Source organism: Macaca nemestrina, chromosome 9 (genome assembly GCF_043159975.1).
Source record: "Macaca nemestrina isolate mMacNem1 chromosome 9, mMacNem.hap1, whole genome shotgun sequence".
NCBI lineage: Eukaryota > Metazoa > Chordata > Mammalia > Primates > Cercopithecidae > Macaca > Macaca nemestrina.
Window position 1 is genome coordinate 32,667,318 of NC_092133.1, and position 18,702 is coordinate 32,686,019.

At 50.8% G+C, this 18,702-nt stretch overlaps 1 long non-coding RNA gene across 5 annotated transcripts in view; it reads left to right on the forward strand.

Annotated features, from left to right (window-relative positions):
* Positions 1 to 18,702, forward strand: part of LOC105478376 (uncharacterized) — a 59,709-nt gene that overhangs the window by 26,228 nt on the left and 14,779 nt on the right. For 3 of the 5 annotated variants that reach the window (XR_985276.2, XR_011607688.1, XR_011607690.1), the window contains exon 3: positions 16,668 to 18,073. The exons of 1 other annotated variant lie outside the window; for it this stretch is intronic. This is a non-coding gene — a long non-coding RNA (uncharacterized lncRNA). Of the gene's footprint in view, positions 1 to 5,869; positions 7,076 to 16,667; positions 18,074 to 18,702 lie in introns of those variants that run through there. One more of the 5 variants, XR_011607691.1, reaches the window with a different exon arrangement.

Genomic DNA, 18,702 nt, shown 5'->3' on the forward strand with positions numbered 1-18,702 from the left:
AAGGGAGACAAAAATGAGGAGGACACAGTCCCTGTCCCCCAGCTGACATTTTATTTTATTTTATTTTATTTTATTTTATTTTATTTTATTTATTTTTGAGATGGAGTTTTGCTCTTATTGCCCAGGCTGGAGCGCAATGGCATGATCTCGGCTCAGTGCAACTTCCACTTCCTGGGTTCAAGTGATTCTCCTGCCTCAGCCTCTCGAATAGCTGGGACTACAGGCGTGTGCCACCATGCCCATCTAATTTTTTTGTATTTTTAGTAGAGATGGAGTTTCACCATATTAGCCAGGCTGGTCTCGAACTCCTGGCCTCAGGTGATCTGCCCGCCTCAGCCTCCCAAAGTGCTGGGATTACAGGCATGAGCCACCACACCTGGCCCTCCAGCTGACATTGTAGTTGGGAGGAGGTTGCTTGCTAAGGAAACAGATCATTTATATGATGTGACACAGGGTGTACTGGAAAGATGTTTTGTACACCAGGGGCACATGGAGATGGCCCCCCAGGATCCCTGGGGGCCACCTGCCATTCTCTTTGTAGGGAGACATTTTCATATCTCCAGTCAGCCAAGTCCTGCGAGGGGTCCTCTCCCATCACTCCCACTCTGCCGCACCCTTCCTTCACCTCACCCAATGCCCACTGTTGCTTTGCATCCTCTTGCTTCTAAATTATGAAAACACTAATGATGTGCTTTGATATTAGTAAATCAGACTCATAGTCCAGATACCCACGGTGACAGGGTATATAACCCAAACTTCACGAAAGAGTTATTTCTATCTCACACTATTCACAACATAGATTCCAGAGGAAATTAAGAGTTGACTAAAAATGTTAAGATAAAATGTGAGTTAAAATTAAATAATTTCAGGCTAAAGATGGTGATTTAAAATAAGACAGTAACTACAAAAGCCATAAAGGAAAATATTGACAAAATATTTACATCTAAATTTGAAACTGCTGTATCATAGAAGATGGTAAAGGACATTGAAAGACAAACAGCTAAAATACAACAAGTAAATTGGGCATTGTGGCATGCCTGTAGTCCCAGCTACTCGGGAGGGTGATGTGGGAGGATTGCTTGAGCCCAGGAGGTCAAGGCTTCAGTGAACCATGATCATGCCACTGTACTCTGGCCTGGGTAAGAGGAGGAGACACCATCTCTAAAGAAAAAAAAAAGTAAATTAAAATAAAATTTTGTGTGTTTGTGTTTGTGTGTGTTTGTGTGTGTGTGTGTGGTCTGTCACCCAGGTTGGAGGTCAGTGGCAAGATCATAGCTCACTGCAGCCTTGAACTCCTGGGCTCAAGCAATCCTCCCACCTCAGTCTCCAGAGTAGCTGGGACTACAGGCACACATTCCAACGTGCCTGGCTAAATTTTTTATTTTATATTTTGTAAAGATAGGAGTCTTGCCTGTTGCTCAGGCTGGTCTCAAACTCCTGGCCTCAAGCAATCCTCCTGCCTCAGCCTCCCAAAGTGCTAGGATTACAAGCATGAGTCACTGCACTCAGCCAAAATACAACACATATTAATAACTAGAATTAAGAATTTCCAACACATTAATAAGAAAAATATTTTTGAAACCCCAGTTTTTTAAATAGGCAATGGGGCATGGTGGCTCACCCCTGTAATCCCAGCACTTTGGGAGTCTGAGGCAGGTGAATCACCTGAGGTCAGGAGTTCAAGACCAGCCTGGCCAGCATGGTAAAACCCTGTCTCTACTAAAAATACAAAAATTAGCCAGGCATGGTGGCGGACACCTTTAACCCAAGCTACTTGGGAGGCTGAGGCAGGAGAAGCTCTTGAACTTGGGAGGCGGAGGTTGCAGTGAGCCTAGATCACCCACTGCATTCCAGCATGCATGACAGAGCGAGACTTTGTCTCCAAGGATAAAAATAAAAATAAAATGGGCAAAGTAAATGAACAGGCAATTTACAGAAATAAAAATACAAAATATCCAATGAACTTAGGAAAATATGCTCAACATGAGAGAAATGCAATCATAATTTGAGAACTACAAATTAAAATAAACATAAGATTTGTTTTAGCTTCATCCATTAGATTAGCAAAAATTCAACCTATTGACAGTACCCAGCATGGGAGAGAGTGTATGTAAGTTGGTCTTCTCATCCTGTCTTGGAAGTGCCCTGAATTGGTTCAGTCTTCTTGATAGGTATTTTGGCAGTTTCTGTTAAAATTAACAGTACCCAGCTTCATTTGACCAACTCTATTTCTAGATATCCATTATCCTAACAAAATAGCCATGTCCGCCCACAAAACCACATACCAGAGAGTTCACTAAGCAATATTCAGAACAATGAAAAATCAGAAGCAACCTAACAATTCACTGGTGGGAATGGGTGAATAAACAGTGGCACCCCATCTATTGAATACTTCATATGAAGCAATTAAAAATAATGAGGTAGACATATATAGAGAGGTTTTTTGTTTTGTTTTGTTTTGTTTTTTTGAGATGGAGTCTAGCTCTGTTGTCCAGGCTGGAGTGCAGTGGCACGATCTCGGCTCACTGCAACCTCTACCTCCCAGGTTCAAGTGATTCTCCTACCTCAGCCTTCCGAGTAGCTAGGATTACAGGCACCCGCCACCATGCCCAGCTAATTTTTGTATTTTTAGTAGAGACAGCATTTCACTGTGTTGGCCAGGCTGGTCTCAAACTCTGGACATCGTGATCCATCTGCCTCAGCCTCCCAAAGTGCTGGGATGACAAGTGTAAGCCACCACTCACTGGAAAAGCAAATTGCAGAAAAACAAAAATACTCAGGTATAAATGTAAAAACCCAACAAAAATATCATATGTTTCTTTTTGTATAATATATACATGTAGGCAAATTCATAGGAAATGATCTAGAAGGATACACAGTGAATTGACCAGAGCAGTGACCTCTGCAGATGATTCTGGAATTAGAAGGAGTATTTCATCTGTATTTCTTACAACAAGAATGCATTTTTAGTTTACTTTTGAAATTTAAAATAAATTTAAATAAATGTGGTTCATTTGAATAAATGAATTAACAGAAGTTTCAGCAGTGAGACTTGCCATACACAAACACGAGGCACTAAGATTTTTATTCATTGCATGAAGAAAGAGGCCCCTTTTCAGCAGCAATTCTGCTTTAGCAAATGTCACAAGGACCTGCCTTCCATTCCACCCCTGGAATGTTAAAATTGGGGGCTGTCTAGACTGTTAGAGGGCTAGAGACCTTCAGTTTACACAGGTAAGGAAAGATGGCCAGGGCCCAAGTCATAGCTTCAGAAAGATCACAAAAGGCCCATGGAAGGCGGCGAGTGGCAAGGTGACTGTATTCTTGTTTGACTTGCAATTTGTCATCTTAGGGACAAGTCCAGGTCCAGGGGCTGGCTCCTGGCTGTACTCACAGCACCTGGATTCGGTCCTAGTAATTCATGATAAATATTGAGTGACTGCTGGCACTAATAGTCACTTACATCAGGCAGCTCTTTGCAGTTGATACAATCCTGCCTTGCACATTTCCTCATTTGTTCCTCATAACCTCTGAGAGGTAGCTTCTGCTGCCATCCCCATGTCACAGATGAGGAAACTGAAGTTCAGAGAGGTCAGACTTGGCCACGTTCACTCAGATAACAAGAGGCAGAGCAAGACTCAACTGCTGTCCTTTTGACCTCCGATACCTGACTCCACTGTGGCAAAATCCCCCTGGAGTTACCATCTGCTCAGCTTTCTGGGTATGAGCCTTAGCCTTGGCCTGACATTTGCTCTGGGAAGAATCCAGTGAGGCTGATCCTAGGCAGAGGACTTAACTGAGCCTTGGTTGGTGATAAGGACTATGAGAGGCAGTGCGGTTCAGTGGTGAAGATGCACCAGGCTCCAGTCCCAATTCCTAACCGAGTGACCTTGGGCAAGTTATTTAACATCTTTGCCTATTTCTTCATCTGTAAAATAAGAATAGGAGAACCTGGCCAGGCATGGTGGCTCACGCCTATAATCTCAGCACTTTGGGAGGTTGGGGCAGGTGGATCAATTGAGGTCAGGAGTTTGAGATCATCCTGGCCAACATAGCGAAACCCCATCTCTACTAAAAATGCAAAAATTAGCCAGGCGGTAGTGGTGCATGCCTGTAATCCCAGCTTCTCAGGAGGCTGAGCAGGAGAATGGCTTGAGCCTGGGAGGCGGAGGTTGCGGGTGAGCTGAGATCGCGCCACTGCACTCCAGCTTGGGCAACAGAGTGAGACTCTGTCCAAAAAAAAAAAAAAGAATAATAGGAGAATCTATCTCTTGGAGATGTGGTGAACATACATACACTGAGATTATGCATATAAAGTCCTCAGTTTGGTACCCAACATACAATTAGCTCTCACCAGATACTGAAGATGATGGCAATTGATTACAGAATGGCCCTCCCAGCCTATCTTAGTCTTACTGCACACTTGCACCATAGAAAGAGCTATACCAAAGAGAGATGTGACAGAGCAGCCTGGGAACTGCAAAGCAGTTACTGGGTTAGGAGATGCTGAGCCAACATTTAGCTGCCAAAAGGGAAAAATGAGGTCCCCAAACAGGAGAATAGGCAAGTGTCCTGGGAGTGGGTAGACAGAGCTCAATGTGGGGAGGGGACTGTGGTCAAGGGCAGGATAGGGCTAGTGTGCCAAGCAGAGATGTCAGGAGAAATGGCCTGGGGGAGGTCTTTGGGGACACTTAGGGTTTACAAGGAGAGTCACCAGATGGGATCCAAGAGCAAGGGTGCCATTTGGATGCAGATTTCTCTTCATCAGGGCTTCCTTCTCTGGAAGGGAGCCAGAGAGGAAATAAATGAAGAGCCAAGGTATTCAGAACACCGAATCCCCTAAGCAGCCTCTTAGCCTTGGCAACTGCTGACAGGGAGCCTCCAGAGTCACTCAAAGTCAAGGAGGGGGGCTCTCCAAGTCACCAGTTCCATAACGTATTCCAGGCAGCTTCCTGTAGCCTCTCTCCCACCCTGGTCCCACAAGAAGCTAAGCCAAACAATGATCAGATCACAGAGTCAGTAGATGTGGAAGGAAGCTTCAGAGCCAACCAAGATGGATATCCCTCTTCACCAGTTGCCAAGTCAGTAGCCAGCTCAGGGGTCACTCTGGAGCCTCCCTCATCCTTCCCCTCAGCCTCCACCCAACTGATCACTGAGTCTTCCACAAGACTACTAACTTCTCTCCTCCTGCTCCCACCTCATTAGCCCAGGCCACCACCTTTCACCTGAAATGTGGCAACAGCCTCCTGGCTGATGTCTGATCCTCTGATGCATGATCCATCATCTCCCACATGGCCCACAAGAATATATCTTTCTAAAATATGTATCTGAACAAGATTTCCCTCTGTTTAAAACCCTCCGGTGGCTCCTCATTGCCATGGGATCATGAGCTCCTTGTCACAGTTTATAAGGTCCCTGCTTTCTTCTCTGGTCTCATCTCATCATTCACTATCTCTTAATTTATGCTCCGATTGGCCAGAACTTCTATAGCTCCTCAGGCTCTCACCCCAGAACTATTGAACCAAAATCTGCATTTTAACAAGATCCCCTGGTGATTTGGATGTGCATTAAAGTTTGAGAAACACAGCTCTAGGCTAGTAGCTTCAAAATTCCCTAATAATTAGAATCATCTGTGGTATTTATTAAAAATGCAAATTACAGGGCCCCATCTTAGACTCACCAAATGAGAATTTCCAGGGGAGGGAGCCTGGGAAGCTGTGTATTTAACAAGCGTCCCAAATGATTCTTCTCAGCAAGGATGCTTGGGAAACATTAGCAGTGGTTCTTAAGCTTGGCTGCACATTAGAATCACCTGGGAGAGTTTTAAACCTATATTTATTTTATTTTGTCATTTTATTTTCTTTTTTAGAGACTGTCTGGAGTGCAGTGGCATGATTATAGCTCACTGTAACGTCGAACTCTTGGGCTCAAGTAATCTACTGCCTCAACCTTCCAGGTAGCTAGGACTGCTGGTGTGCACCACCACGCCCAACTATTTTTTTTTCTTTTTTTCTTTTTTTAGGTAGAGAGGCAGTCTCGCCATGTTGCCCAGGCTGGTCTCGAACTCCTGGTCTCAAGGAGTCCTCCTGCCTTGTCCTCCCAAAGTGTTGGGATTACAGGCATGACCCACCATGCCCTGCCATACCAACCCGGAGATTCTGGTCTGGGGGCAGCCTCAGCATCAGGATCTTTCAAATCTTTCCCAGGTGATTCCTGTCTGATGTGCAGCCATGGTTGAGAACCACTGTGCCAAGTAGATGATTTCCAAATGGACTAGGTGCCCCAGAATCATTAGAGAAGCTCAGGGGAGGTTGAGAATGGAAGTGAAACATGACTGAAGACCCTGGGATCTTAGTGGGGAACAGCCTTCAGAAGGTCAGAAGGGGAACCTGGCGTGAGAGCCTCCTACCCGGGGGGCCTTCACTTCCCCAGAGGGAGGAGGCGGCAGAAGCCACAGCATGCTGGGCTGGAGTGAGATGGAGGAGAATCTCTTCAGATCCAGAGGAGAATAATGAGTGCCGATGGGCTGGTGCCGGTGGGGCGGGGCAGCCTTGGGTCAAACGTGAAGCTGGAGTAGATAGGTGTGGCACCACACCTGCTCACTCTCCCCATCCCTAACCAGTCCTCCTGAGCCTGGACCTCTGGCCGTGTAGCCTGCGGCTCTGGGACACCACCCACCCCAGCTTGGCCCTTGGCTGGGGCCTGAGCATGTTGTGCGGGTGCCACTGGGGAAGAGAGGCAGAGGATGGAGATTGCTTATTGACCTTCCCAGGGACTTACATTTGACAGATGACAAAGTGCTCCACCCACACCTGCACCTGGTCCTCATGATTACCCTGTGAGGCAGTTTCCTCCCCATTTGCAGGTAGAGACATGTAGACTCAAAGAAGTCACGTGCTCAAAGCCACAGAGCTGGTCAATAGCAGAGCAGACATTGGCCGCTGGAGTTCTGGGATTTTCCCCTAAGAGACAGCAACTGCCTTTCCCACCAGTGTTTGTGCCCTCACACAATCATACACTTGTAAGCAGTCACACCCCATGTGGTCACACTAGTGCATTGCTCTGTCATACTCATTCTTTCTTTTTTTTTTTTTTTTTTTTTTTTTTTTTTTTTTTTTTGGAGACGGAGTCTCGCTCTGTCCCCCAGGCTGGAGTGCAGTGGCCAGATCTCAGCTCACTGCAAGCTCCGCCTCCCGGGTTCACGCCATTCTCCTGCCTCAGCCTCCCGAGTAATTGGGACTAGAGGCGCCCGCCACCGCGCCCGGCTAGTTTTCTGTATTTTTTAGTAGAGACGGGGTTTCACCGTGTTAGCCAGGATGGTCTCGATCTCCTGACCTCGTGATCCGCCCGTCTCGGCCTCCCAAAGTGCTGGGATTACAGGCTTGAGCCACCGCGCCCGGCCATACTCATTCTTTCAAAGACTCATGTTCACAGTCTTACACCCAGCCCAGCCCCCACCTCACGGGCACACACCCACACACAGCCACAGATGAGCACACTCCCAATCTCCAGCGTGCACACTCACAAAGACACAAATGTGTCCATATTCACCCTAATGAGCCCCTGGTGGCCCTCCCTCCTTCCAGAGCTCACATGCCCTGCTCCTTCCTCACTGTGTGTGTGCATGTGCATGGTGGGGATGGGAAGCAGGTGTCTGGTTCCAACAGTCCACCTCCCATCCCTCCACCTGCCACATTGTGGCTCCAGCCCCAGGGGAAAGGCTGCCTGTGTTTGGGCAGCAGCCAGGGTTGAATGAGTAAGAGGAACCAGAACAGAGATCAGAATAGAAACCCCACCCTCATCCAGACCCTCCTCGAGAGCTCAGAGAACCAGAGCCCCACCAACTCACAGCCTGCAGCAGAGCCAGAGCTGAGCTCTAAGAAAGTTTGCCCTCCGCTGTGTGGACAGGAAGCTGACAGATGTCCAGGTTCATTTGGGACTGAGACTGGGTCTCCAGCAGGACTCTTGGGGAGCGGCCCAAAGGTCTCTTCAACCCTGAGTATCAGAACTAAAGACAGAGAGCCCCCTACAGAAGCCATGACCCTGAGCTTTCAAGGGGCTGATGGAGCCAACACCAAGTAAACCCTCCTCTCTACAGCACATCCGAAGCCTGGAGCAAAAACCTTGGACTCAGAAGTCAGAACTAATTGGGTTTGAATCCAGTTCTGCCACTTGCTAGTGGTGCAGCTTTGGAAAGTTTACTTAACCTCTCAGCTCCCTCATCTATAAAGTGGGGCTGTTATATCTGTCTGCCTTGTAGGACAGAGAGAAGATCAAATTGCAAAAGCATCTGGCATATCACATGGAAAGTGTTCAATAAATGGGAGCTGTTTTGTTTTCCTTGCTATTAATTATTATTAATATATATAATATATAATGATAATATATATAATGATATATAAAGATAATATTATATATAATATAATATATGTAATGATATATAATGATTTTTTATATATAATGATAATTTTATATATATATATATATATATAAAATTAGAGACAAGGTCCCATTCTGATGTCCAGGCTGGAGTGCCATGGCACGATCATAGCTCACTGCAGCTTCAACCACCTGGGCTCAAGTGTTCCTCCCCCCTCAGCCTCATGAAGTGCTGGGATTACAGGCATGAGTTACCGCCCCTGGCCCTATTGTCATTATTTTTATTTTATTTTATTTTTTGAGATGGAGTCTTGCTCTGTCACCCAGGCTGGAATGCAGTGGCACCATCTCAGCTTACTGCAACCTCCGCCTCTCAGGTTCAAGTGATTCTCCTGCTTCAGCCTCCTGAGTAGCTGGGATTACAGGTGCCTGCCACCACACCTGGCTAATTTTTGTATTTTTAGTACAGATGGAGTTTCACCATGTTGGCCAGGCTGGTCTCGAACTCCTGGACTCAAGTGATCCACCCGCTTCGGCCTCCCAAAGTGCTGGGGTTGTAGGTCTGAGCCATCATGCCTGGCCCTGTTATCATTATTATTAAAGATGTTCCCAGATGTGATCATTGCAGAGATCAGCCAATGGGCAGATGAGCTGAGGTGGCCATTTGGGAAAAGCAGAAGGCAAGGGTGGGGGCAAAAGCAGGTACTGGGTGAGAATTCAGAGAGGGCACAGCGAATGAGAGGGCTCCTTCCCACTAAGGAGAAGCGCAGCTGGAGGGGCTGCTGAGCATGGCCTCTGCTGTGTCTCCTGGTTCCTGCCGCAGAGGCCAGTGGGAGCTGGGGCCCCTTTCTAGTCATGGATGCCTGGCATTCCATCCTCTGAAGCTCCAGACAGAAATCAGGGCCCACTCATTAGCAGGCACCGTGTCCTGCTTCCCATTGCTCCCTAAGACACCTTATTGTATTCTCCAGGGACTCCAGGGAGCCTGGAAGGTTTGAATTTTTCTCCCTTGTGGGCAATCAGACTGGGAAACGTTTTCTGCTAATTGACCTAGAGAGGGGAGACCAAAGCACAATGTGTACAAAGACCACACTCCAAGTCACAGGGACAATCCAACAGAGCTGCGTCCAGGATCCCTGACTTCTACTACCGTCCTCAGACACTGACCACAAGGTCTGAGAGGGGATTTAAAAAGATCTCAATAGGCCTGCCTGGGTTGAGGAGTCAAGATCTTTGTCCTCTGGAGGTGAGGCCAGACTTAGCCAGCAGCTGGGGAGAAGCAAGGCTTTTACAAGGCACACCCCCACTTTAAAAGAAAAAAAAAAGGCTTCTGTTAGATGAGACTGCAGGGAAGCTGGGAGATGGAGGGAGAGGTACTGAGACCAAGACACTGTCCCCTCTGTGGCCTGGGCCTACCTGAGGAGGCCAGTTATCCACGAGCCCCTGCTCCCCAGGGCCCTATCACTAGGAGCAGCTCTCATCACCTCCAAGCCCAAGCAGGCCCCCCTTTATCAGGCCCCCTGGCACCAGCCTGTCTGAGCCTCCACCACCTCTGACGCCCAGGACATTTGTTTTGGTATCTGTGGTGGCTGTGGTCAGAGCATAATTGAAATTGAAACACCCACTTGGACCCCCTGAAGGATAAACAAGCAGGGCTGGGGCAGCCTTGGAACAGATGTGAAGACAGACATGAAGACAGCAGGTCCAGGAAGCCAGGCAAGCTGGCTGGGAAGGGCCAGAGGGCTGGCGGGAAGGGAAAGGGACCAGGCAGGACAGTGAGGAGGCCAACGGTGTGCCCACTTCCAGGGCGGTGATGGCAGGGAAGTCAATACTCAGAGGCCAACTAGAAAAACCCCACCACTCACCCATCCTGGTCTGGGGCTGCCCTCAGGAAGCTTCAGGTCTAATGAGGGGCATGAGCCTGGCTCTAAGGAAGTGTCTTGTACAGAGGTTCTCAGGCTTTAGGAAGCTTGGTAACAATTCAGTTATCTGGACCCCTTCCCCACAGTTTCCAGCTCAGTAGGTCTGAAGTAGGCATAAGACTTGCACTTGGGGAAGCACTGGTCTTCACTGATGGGAATGTCTTGACCTTGCCTTCAGGAGATAGGGCCCTGCCTGGGTTTGGGAGTTCCCATCAGAACCCAGAGGACCTGTTGGGGTCCGGGAGGGGCACTCCAGAATCCCAGCAGATATCTCCAGAGAGCTTAGGGCAGGAATTTACAGTAAGGACTGTAAAAGGCAAGAACTGCCAAGGAGACACGGAGTTCCAGATGTTTTCCTAGGACTCCCATCTAGGCAGCTGGGGCAAAAGAAGGCCTTCAGAGCCTTGTTCTGCCAGCTTTGCCCTCTAGGCTCAAGGTATTTAAAGGACTGGAGCCCCACATCTTTGCTGGAAGCAGCTCACTGGCTGGGTGACAAGGCAGTACTCTGCATCCTCTGTACCATCCCAGTGCAGGCTCTGCCCTGCCTCAGTAGGTGATGTAAGTTGTGTGGGTAGTAGGTGTGGGGGGGTGAGGGGCTTGGAGATGTTGGGCTGGAGGGGCCCTCTGGTAAGCCCAGTGTTGCAGCCAGAAGTCTCCTGAACCTTAGGACCCATTTGTGTCTCTGAGCAGCTCTCCACTCTACATACAGGAGTGGGAGGAGAGAGTGGGTCTGTGCGGGGACGGGTGTTCTTGATGGACTGGGTCTAAGCAACTCACAGTGCTGCATGTGTGCAGTGAGCCAGATCCTGAGGGCTGGGCTTGCTGGCCCCCAGCTGACCACAGTACACAGTAGCTCCTGTCTTGGCTGCCTCTGAGAGTGCCCCAGCCAAGAGAGAGGGGTCGGGATGCAATGGATCGGAGCCTGGGAAGGAGAGCCTGAAAGGCAGGCTGCAGGGGGAGTTGGGCCAGGGCCAGGGAAGTCCATCTGGCTGCACCCACACCCTCTGGGGTCCCACTTGCCCACATACACCTAGACCCCAATTTCCTCTCCTGAGACCGTCCCATTTGAGGATGTCACCATGCATGGCTCGATGTGTGAAATGGGTCCTGTACTTTAGTCCCCCTGAGGCTAAGAGCTCTCCCTGTCAGCAAGACCCCCTCTCCACCCACTCCCCATCACCCTCCCCTGGCAGATTCCCAAGGCATTTCCTTACCCAAATGCAGCCTCCGCCTCCCTGAGCTACTGTCCTGGGTATCAGGGCTGCCATCTGGTGGCTATTGCCATAACTACTGCCACCACCTTTTCCTGAGGCTGAGGCCATCTCGGAGGTGTGGCCAGAGAGCAGCACAGACCCCAGGGTAGGACAGGGAGCTGGGAGAGGCAGGTCTTCTGCCCCGTGGACACGCCCACATCCTGCTTCCGGTGATGGGGAGCTCCCAAGAGTTGGCCTTGATTGGCAGGAGAGTCTCTCAGGTGGTGAGCAGGAACTTCCAGGTAAAGGCTGGAAGGCTTTACTCTCCCGAGCCTTAGGAAGCCCTGGGGCCACCCAGCAGCCTCCTCCTGCCCCATTCTGCCCTGTCTCTCCTGTCCAGAGCTGGAGAGGCAAGTCCGCAGCCCTGTTTCCTGAAGCTGAAGAGCTCCTATATATGCTCCTGGGGGGACAGATATTCTTGCATGAGAGTCCCCACTCCCTATCATCCCCTCAATCCCATGCCTGTGGCTCCATGCCTTGACCCACCAGTGAACACAGCTAGGTGGACCTAGAGGTCTGAGGATCCACCTTGGAGATGGGAGGATGGAAGCCCTCATTACAGGATTCCTTCGCAGCCCAGCCATAGTGAATAATTTATGTACAAGGCGGAGAAGACAATAAATCAGCGGCAGTGATTAACACGAGCTATTCTACGTGTGGAAAAGATCTATGGCAGGAGGCTGCCAGGTTGCTGGTGATTAATGCCGCTGTTTGCACTAGCTTCTGGGCCTTTATATTCAATTATGGGCCTGGAGTGTGTCGGGGGTCCTGGGATGGCATGGGGGACACTGGGGGCCCAGGAAGGGAAGGCTTGATGCCTAGGACCAAGACTGAGGTGATGACAGGTGGCAGCCTGGCCCGTGGGCACCTTTACTGATGAGCAGGTGAAGTTAGTGGGATGGAGCAGTGGCTGTTTCTGTAATGGGAGTCACTTTATCCCTGGGGTCACTTCTAAATACTAGTCAAGGAGGTGCCTTGGGAAGTGGGCACAGGTGGAAGGAGGCATCCTTGGGAAAACCTGACTCTTCCAGAGTCAAGGGCTGGGTTTCTGAATCCCCTGCCTGCCCTTTGCTGCCATGGCCACGCTGCTAGGAGTGCAGGAACATCAGCCAGCCAGACTGGGGTGGGGTGGGGGTGAGGTCAGTGCTGGAAAAATTCCCCCATCGGTAACAGAGCCAGGGAGCCGGAGTCTGTCTCCACACTCTAGGGAGGGATGGCGGCAGGAGGGCGGGCTGGGGAAGAAGGCTCCAGGGTCTCTCCTCCCAGCTGACCCAGGAAGCCTGGGGAGGCCTCCTCCCTGGATTCCCACACTTGGGCCCCTTGTCCTCAGCCAGCTCCAGCTGGCCCCCATCAGTGCAGGGGCTCCAAAGACTAGTGGCGGCTTTGGGGTTAAGCGATTTCCCCCTGCCCAGCCCCCCCAACCCTGGCTCCTGTCAGCTCCTTTCTTCTCTTTCTCCTCCTCCTTCTCTTTGGTGACCTCTGTGCAGTATGGCTCTGCCTCCCCACAGAACCCCAGAGCTGTCATGAGGCACAGGGTTGGTGTGGGGGAGGTGGGCTGACAGCTGGGCTCAGGGACCCTCTAGGCCAGGCTGGACTGAGGGGTATGGAGGAACTGCCCCCGCCTCCCTGCATCCTGACTGGGAGTCGGCTCTGTCATTCTACCCACAGAACAGTGCTTTGGAATTCCAGTTCACGGTGGGAGGAGATGCTGAAGGAAAGGTAGAAGGGAAGCTCATTGCCCTGGCCAGGGTGGGAGAGGGCACAGGAGGGGACTGGCAGGGGCAGACCAGAGTTTCTGGCTGAAGAGGGAAGTCTCTGGTTCATCTCCCCCACTCCCCTTGCACACCCCAAGACTTCTCAGGGAGCATTTCTAAGTCCAATGATGTGTATCTCTGTGTGTGAGCCTGTGTATGAGAGTCCATATGTGTCTCTGGCGAGTGTCTGGCCCGTGGCTGTGTGTCTGCGTGTCTGAGCATTGCTGGGTCTCGTGAGTGCCTGTGTGGGTGGGTGGGTGAACACACAGGCCTGAAGCTGACCCCCTCCCCGGGGCCCAGCTCATAGCCCTCTCTAGCCAGCCTTCCCCCGCAGCAGTCTTCCTCAGCCCCTAATCCCCTGTTTGCCTGGCTCATCCCTAGACTCTTTGGGACTCCATTAATGAAGCTCGGCCACCCCAAGACAAGCCCCGAATTAACTCCACTGCTGACCCTGACATGGACACCTGTAATTAGGCCAGCAGCAGCTGAGGCAGAGAAGCCCCTGGGGCTCCGTGGGGTGAAGGCAAGGCTGGGCTGGGACAGGGAGCCTAATGCCCAGGAATGCTCTAAAAGCTGGGCCTGGCTCCAGAGCCCGCCACCCGGCTCACCTCTAATACCGCCCAAAGCCTCCCAGACAGGGCTCCAGGGGGATTACCTGTGGAGGGGCCCTGGAGGTGGGCAGGGCAGCTCAGCAGGCCTACTGTGCCAGCTCTGGGCTGGGGTGGCCTTCAGAAGGAGAATGCTGCACCCTTGGCCTTAGAACCCAGCAGCCTGGCCACAAGGTCCTCAGCAGCCCAGAACCTGTGCCCACAATGGCAGCTACCCAGGGAAAAGCCAAGTGCAGGATGACTGGCCCATCTCCCTCCCTGTGGCCAGAGGGCCGGCCCCTCCCCTCCCTCAACTTGTTTTGTTTGCACAGCATGTCCCAGTAGCTCCATCGCATTAACCCCTGACCCTGACTGAAACCTTCCCTCCTTTCTGACAACCGAGTTTACCCGGTGGCTTTCTCAGGCTTAGAGGGGAGGGCTGGGTCCTGTCCCTCCTGTCCCACCCCTCCCAGGGGAAGCTGCCCTCCCTGTCCTGCGTGCTCTCCTTGGGACTCCCCCATCCCCAGAGCTGCCTAGGAGTGTGTCTGAGTGCAACTGAGGTGGCTGAGCTGAGCACCTGGGAGGCAGCCCCTCTGCCGGTTTGACACTGGGGGTAGACAGTGCAATCATCTTCATGTGCAGTCTGGCAATATCTATCAAAAATGTTCAATGAACATGTCATTTGACCCAACAATACCAATATAGTCAAGGAATTTGTCTATATATGTCCTGCACTTGTGCTCAGATAAATATATCAAGGGTATTTTTGCAGTACTGTAAGAGCTAAGGACTAGAAACTGTCTAGGTTTCCATCTAGGACACAAGCAACATGATTAAAACTTAGCCATATGATGGAATATCATGCAGCTATTCAAGAAACAATGTGGGCTGAGCACAGTGGCTCATACCTGTAATTCCAGCACTTTGGGAGCCCGAGGCGGAAGGCTTGCTTGAGCCGGGGAGTTTGACACCATCCTGGGCTACATAGGGAGACCCCCATCTCTACAAAAAATGTAAAAGTTAGCTGGGTTTCGTGGTACATGCTCCCATCTACTCGGGAGGCTAAGGTGGGAGGATTGCCTGGGCCCTGGAGTTTGAGACTACTGTAAGCCATAATCATGTCACTGCACACCACCCTAGGTGACGGAGTGATACCCTGTCTCAAAAAAAAAAAAAAAAGAAAAAGAAAAGAAAAGAAAAAAAAAAAAGAAAACTATGTGTTTCTGCATGTACACACATATTATATAAATATATCCCAAAACTCTGGAAAAAATAACAACCACATCGATGACAGAGGGATGAGAGGGTCACTCTGTACTTCTGTATATACAAGAAGGCTTCATCAAGCATTCTTGTATGATTACAAAATAAAATAAACAAGAGCTCATAAAAAGAATAACAGCATGACAGCACTCACCTAGCTGCCTCCCACTACATAGCTGTGGAACCTTCCTAACCATGCTGTTTTTATCCTCATGTTACAGAAGGGGAAACTGAGGCTGAGAGAGGTTATGCAACTTCCCCAATCATTCAGCACACACAAGCCAAGCTATGCCCTAAAACTCAGAGATTGTCCGTGCCAATTCTCCTTGAAGATGACATTTCTTCCATGTTCTGAGCCGCTTCAAGGGTGTGGGCACTGGGGCTGAAGTTGATGATTTTCCCCCTGGACTTCTATGAACAGCACAGAGTAAACCCTTTTCCTTCCTGTCCACCTCACCACCTCCAATCCCCAGAGAAGCTGCTCGGGACCCCAGCCAGGGTTGGGTGGCTCCAGAAGTCAGTGCAGCTCCTGGCCTTGGCATGGCTGCCAGCTTCCCCATTACTACTCCTGCCAGTGAGAGCCCAGTACCCATTCCCTGCCAACATCCCCCTCCTCACCACGGAGCACCCCCTTAATTACACTTAATGGCAAAGACCATAAGAGCTTTATTAACTTTATTATGGACCCAATTAGCAGTTAATGCCCCATGACTACTGTCCCCCTCCCAGTATCCCATTAAACAAAATGAAGCAGCCTTCCCTGCTTCACTGCTGGGTGGGGGCTGAGGGGACAGGGAAATCCATCTTCCTGGGCCTGATTCTGCCCCCTCAGGCCCACTGGATACCAGCTCAGGCCCCAGAGCTTCCCGGGGACCAGGGCTGGGTGCTCAGAAGACAAAGATTAATCGGCAAGTGTTTTGGTGCCAGCCATTGAGCCCACTCACCCACACACACATCCGCACACATGCAGGCATGCGCACACGCAGACACACACACTCACATATACACAAAGCCTGGCTGATATCCAAATAGCCCCTGTCTCAAATCAAGGATATGGAGACACACATCCCTCGAACGCAACCCTATCCAGTGCACCAGCGTTCTCCAGCCTTGTCCAAGCAATCTTCAGAGCTGGGGTGCTCATGTTGAGGGCCTCTGCCTGGGCTTGTCACAGTGAGGGATCAGAGAGCTGGGAGGCGAGAAGACTGAGGGTAAGAAGACTGAGGGCGAGGAAGGAGAGCCTCTTCCCTGAAGCCCACACCCTCACCACACCCCAGGCACTTCTCCACTCTGGCTGATTGTTTCAAATATTTATTCAGCACCACAAAGTCCCAGACACAGAGCTAGGCCCCCTCTGCCATCTCAGTTGGGCATCACAACAACCCAAGGAAGTAGGTGTGATTTATCCTAATTTACGGACACAGAAACTGAGGCATGGAAGGATGAACAGGTTTAGAAACAGGTGTTCTATGTGATTTACCTGAAAAGATCTCTCCTCTTTTTCCTCAGCAACCCCCTTGCCCCATCCTAAGGCAGAGGAGGCAGAGATCACAGAGAGCATTCTTTCCATTACCTACAGACGGAGAATTAAGGCACAGAGAAGGCGCGAGGGACAATCGTGGTGATCATGACAAGACAGCCCTCGGGATCTTAATCCACATCCACCTTGATGGGTTGAGAGTACTAGAAACCAGAGAACACTCCAATCTCTAATGCTGCAAGAGGCCCCTGATGCAGGATCTTGCAGGAATGAGTAGGCTCCATGGAACGGGATGGGGCGGGAGAAGAGAAGAGCTACGATATGTTAACTCTCCCAGCAACCCCACTGATCAAAACTTTAAGACTTGAGGATTCTGGTTCCTTGTACTAGGGGTCTCCATCTATCCTCACTCAAGCACAAGAACCACCTCAAGATGGGACAGGAGGGGCATACACCAAACCTCCAGGGACTTAGGCCCCTCCACTGGCTTTGGTCCCAGATAAGGAAGAAACACCATGACTGACAGGGCAGAATTAGTGGCTGCCCTGAGCAAGAGGGAGGGAGCCCAGGAAAGGAGACCCTTGAACCTTTGCTTGGAAACAGGCTCCTTGTTCCTGCTTCCCCTCCCCAGGGCTGCGTCATCCTGGAAGCAACCACTTGAAATGGGTCCTAGGGAGCCTGGGAGAGAGGCTGGCCTAGCTCCAGCCTCCAGCTCCTGGCGCCTCAGACAGACCCATGTCCCCAGTCCCCCTCCAGCCTAGCCCCAGCTAGGGTCAGGAGGTGACAGGGAGAACTTTTCCTCTAGGCCCTTCTAAGTCAGGATCCACTCCCACTCCAACACACACCCAGCATGGCACCCCTCCAATTGCTCCATCCCTGGGGAAGGCGGGGGGCATGGGCAAGTCAGCACTCTGTCCTTTCCCAAGAGGCCATGGGGCCTGGGGAGGTGGCAGAGCCTACTCCCAGGGGTTACTTGAGGGCAGAGCACTGGGGAGCCTCCCCGAGTGGGGCCCCCACTCTTCCCTTTGCCCTGGATAAGTGTTCTCTGACACCAGGTCCCCCGCCCCACCCTCTAAACAAACAGGAGCATCGCCCTCCCCACCCTTCTCAAACCCAGAGGGATCTGGTGCCCAGGTCACCTCAGTTGGAGAAATCCCGAATCTGCCTATAGAGAACACTGAGGAACCTTGGTGGAGGCAGGGTTCAGAGGGGACAGTGAGATTTGGGGGCCTTGGGGGAAAGTTAGCCCATGCTGAGCTGAGGCTCTGGCTAGGGGCCCAGTATTGGCTTTGCTGTTTCCTGGCTGTGAGAGCTTGAGCAAGTCTCCCAACCTCTTTGAACCTCAGGTTTTCATCTATAAAATGGGGCTGAACATAGAACTTGCTTCATACGGCTCTTTGCGAACATTAAAGTAGTAATGTATAGAAAACCTTTAGCCAGTCTCTGGCACGAGTCACTGTTACAGCGTTGCTGTCTGTAGCGATGGAGTGGTCCCTGATTGGTAATAATGACAATGATAATAGGAAACATTGTGAGGGCATCACAGGGGCCATAGCCCCTTCCATGAACCCTGTGCCTGGTTCTCACTGAGCAAGGAAGAAAGAACTCACAGTTCCTCACATCAGCCCTCCAAGGCCCCCACTACCAGCAGCTCACCCTGGCATAACAATTTCAGAGGACTGACGAGGCCCTGGCTCACTCCCAGCAGACCCTAAAGGTGCCCCAGCACATCTTCTTACCTATTTACCTCTCTCTCCCTCTCTTGTCCTCTCCCTTCCTTTCCCTGGAGCAAGGAGGGAGAAAGAGATATCAGAATTTGAAGGATGTGAAAATTAGCCAGAGCTGAGAGAGGTGTCAACTTCCAGGTGGCACCCCCATCGCCACACCTTCTCTACTCAAAGGGTGGTGTGTCCACAAGTCTCTGCAGGGAGACCCCCACCCCTCTAGGTGTGTTCTGATGCTGTCAGGCGGGAGGAGAGAGAGGAGGAGAGAAGGCTACCCAGGAAGAACAGCAGCCCCAGTCCAGGAGCCTGTGCCCAGGATGGGACCCCCACCCAAGCCACA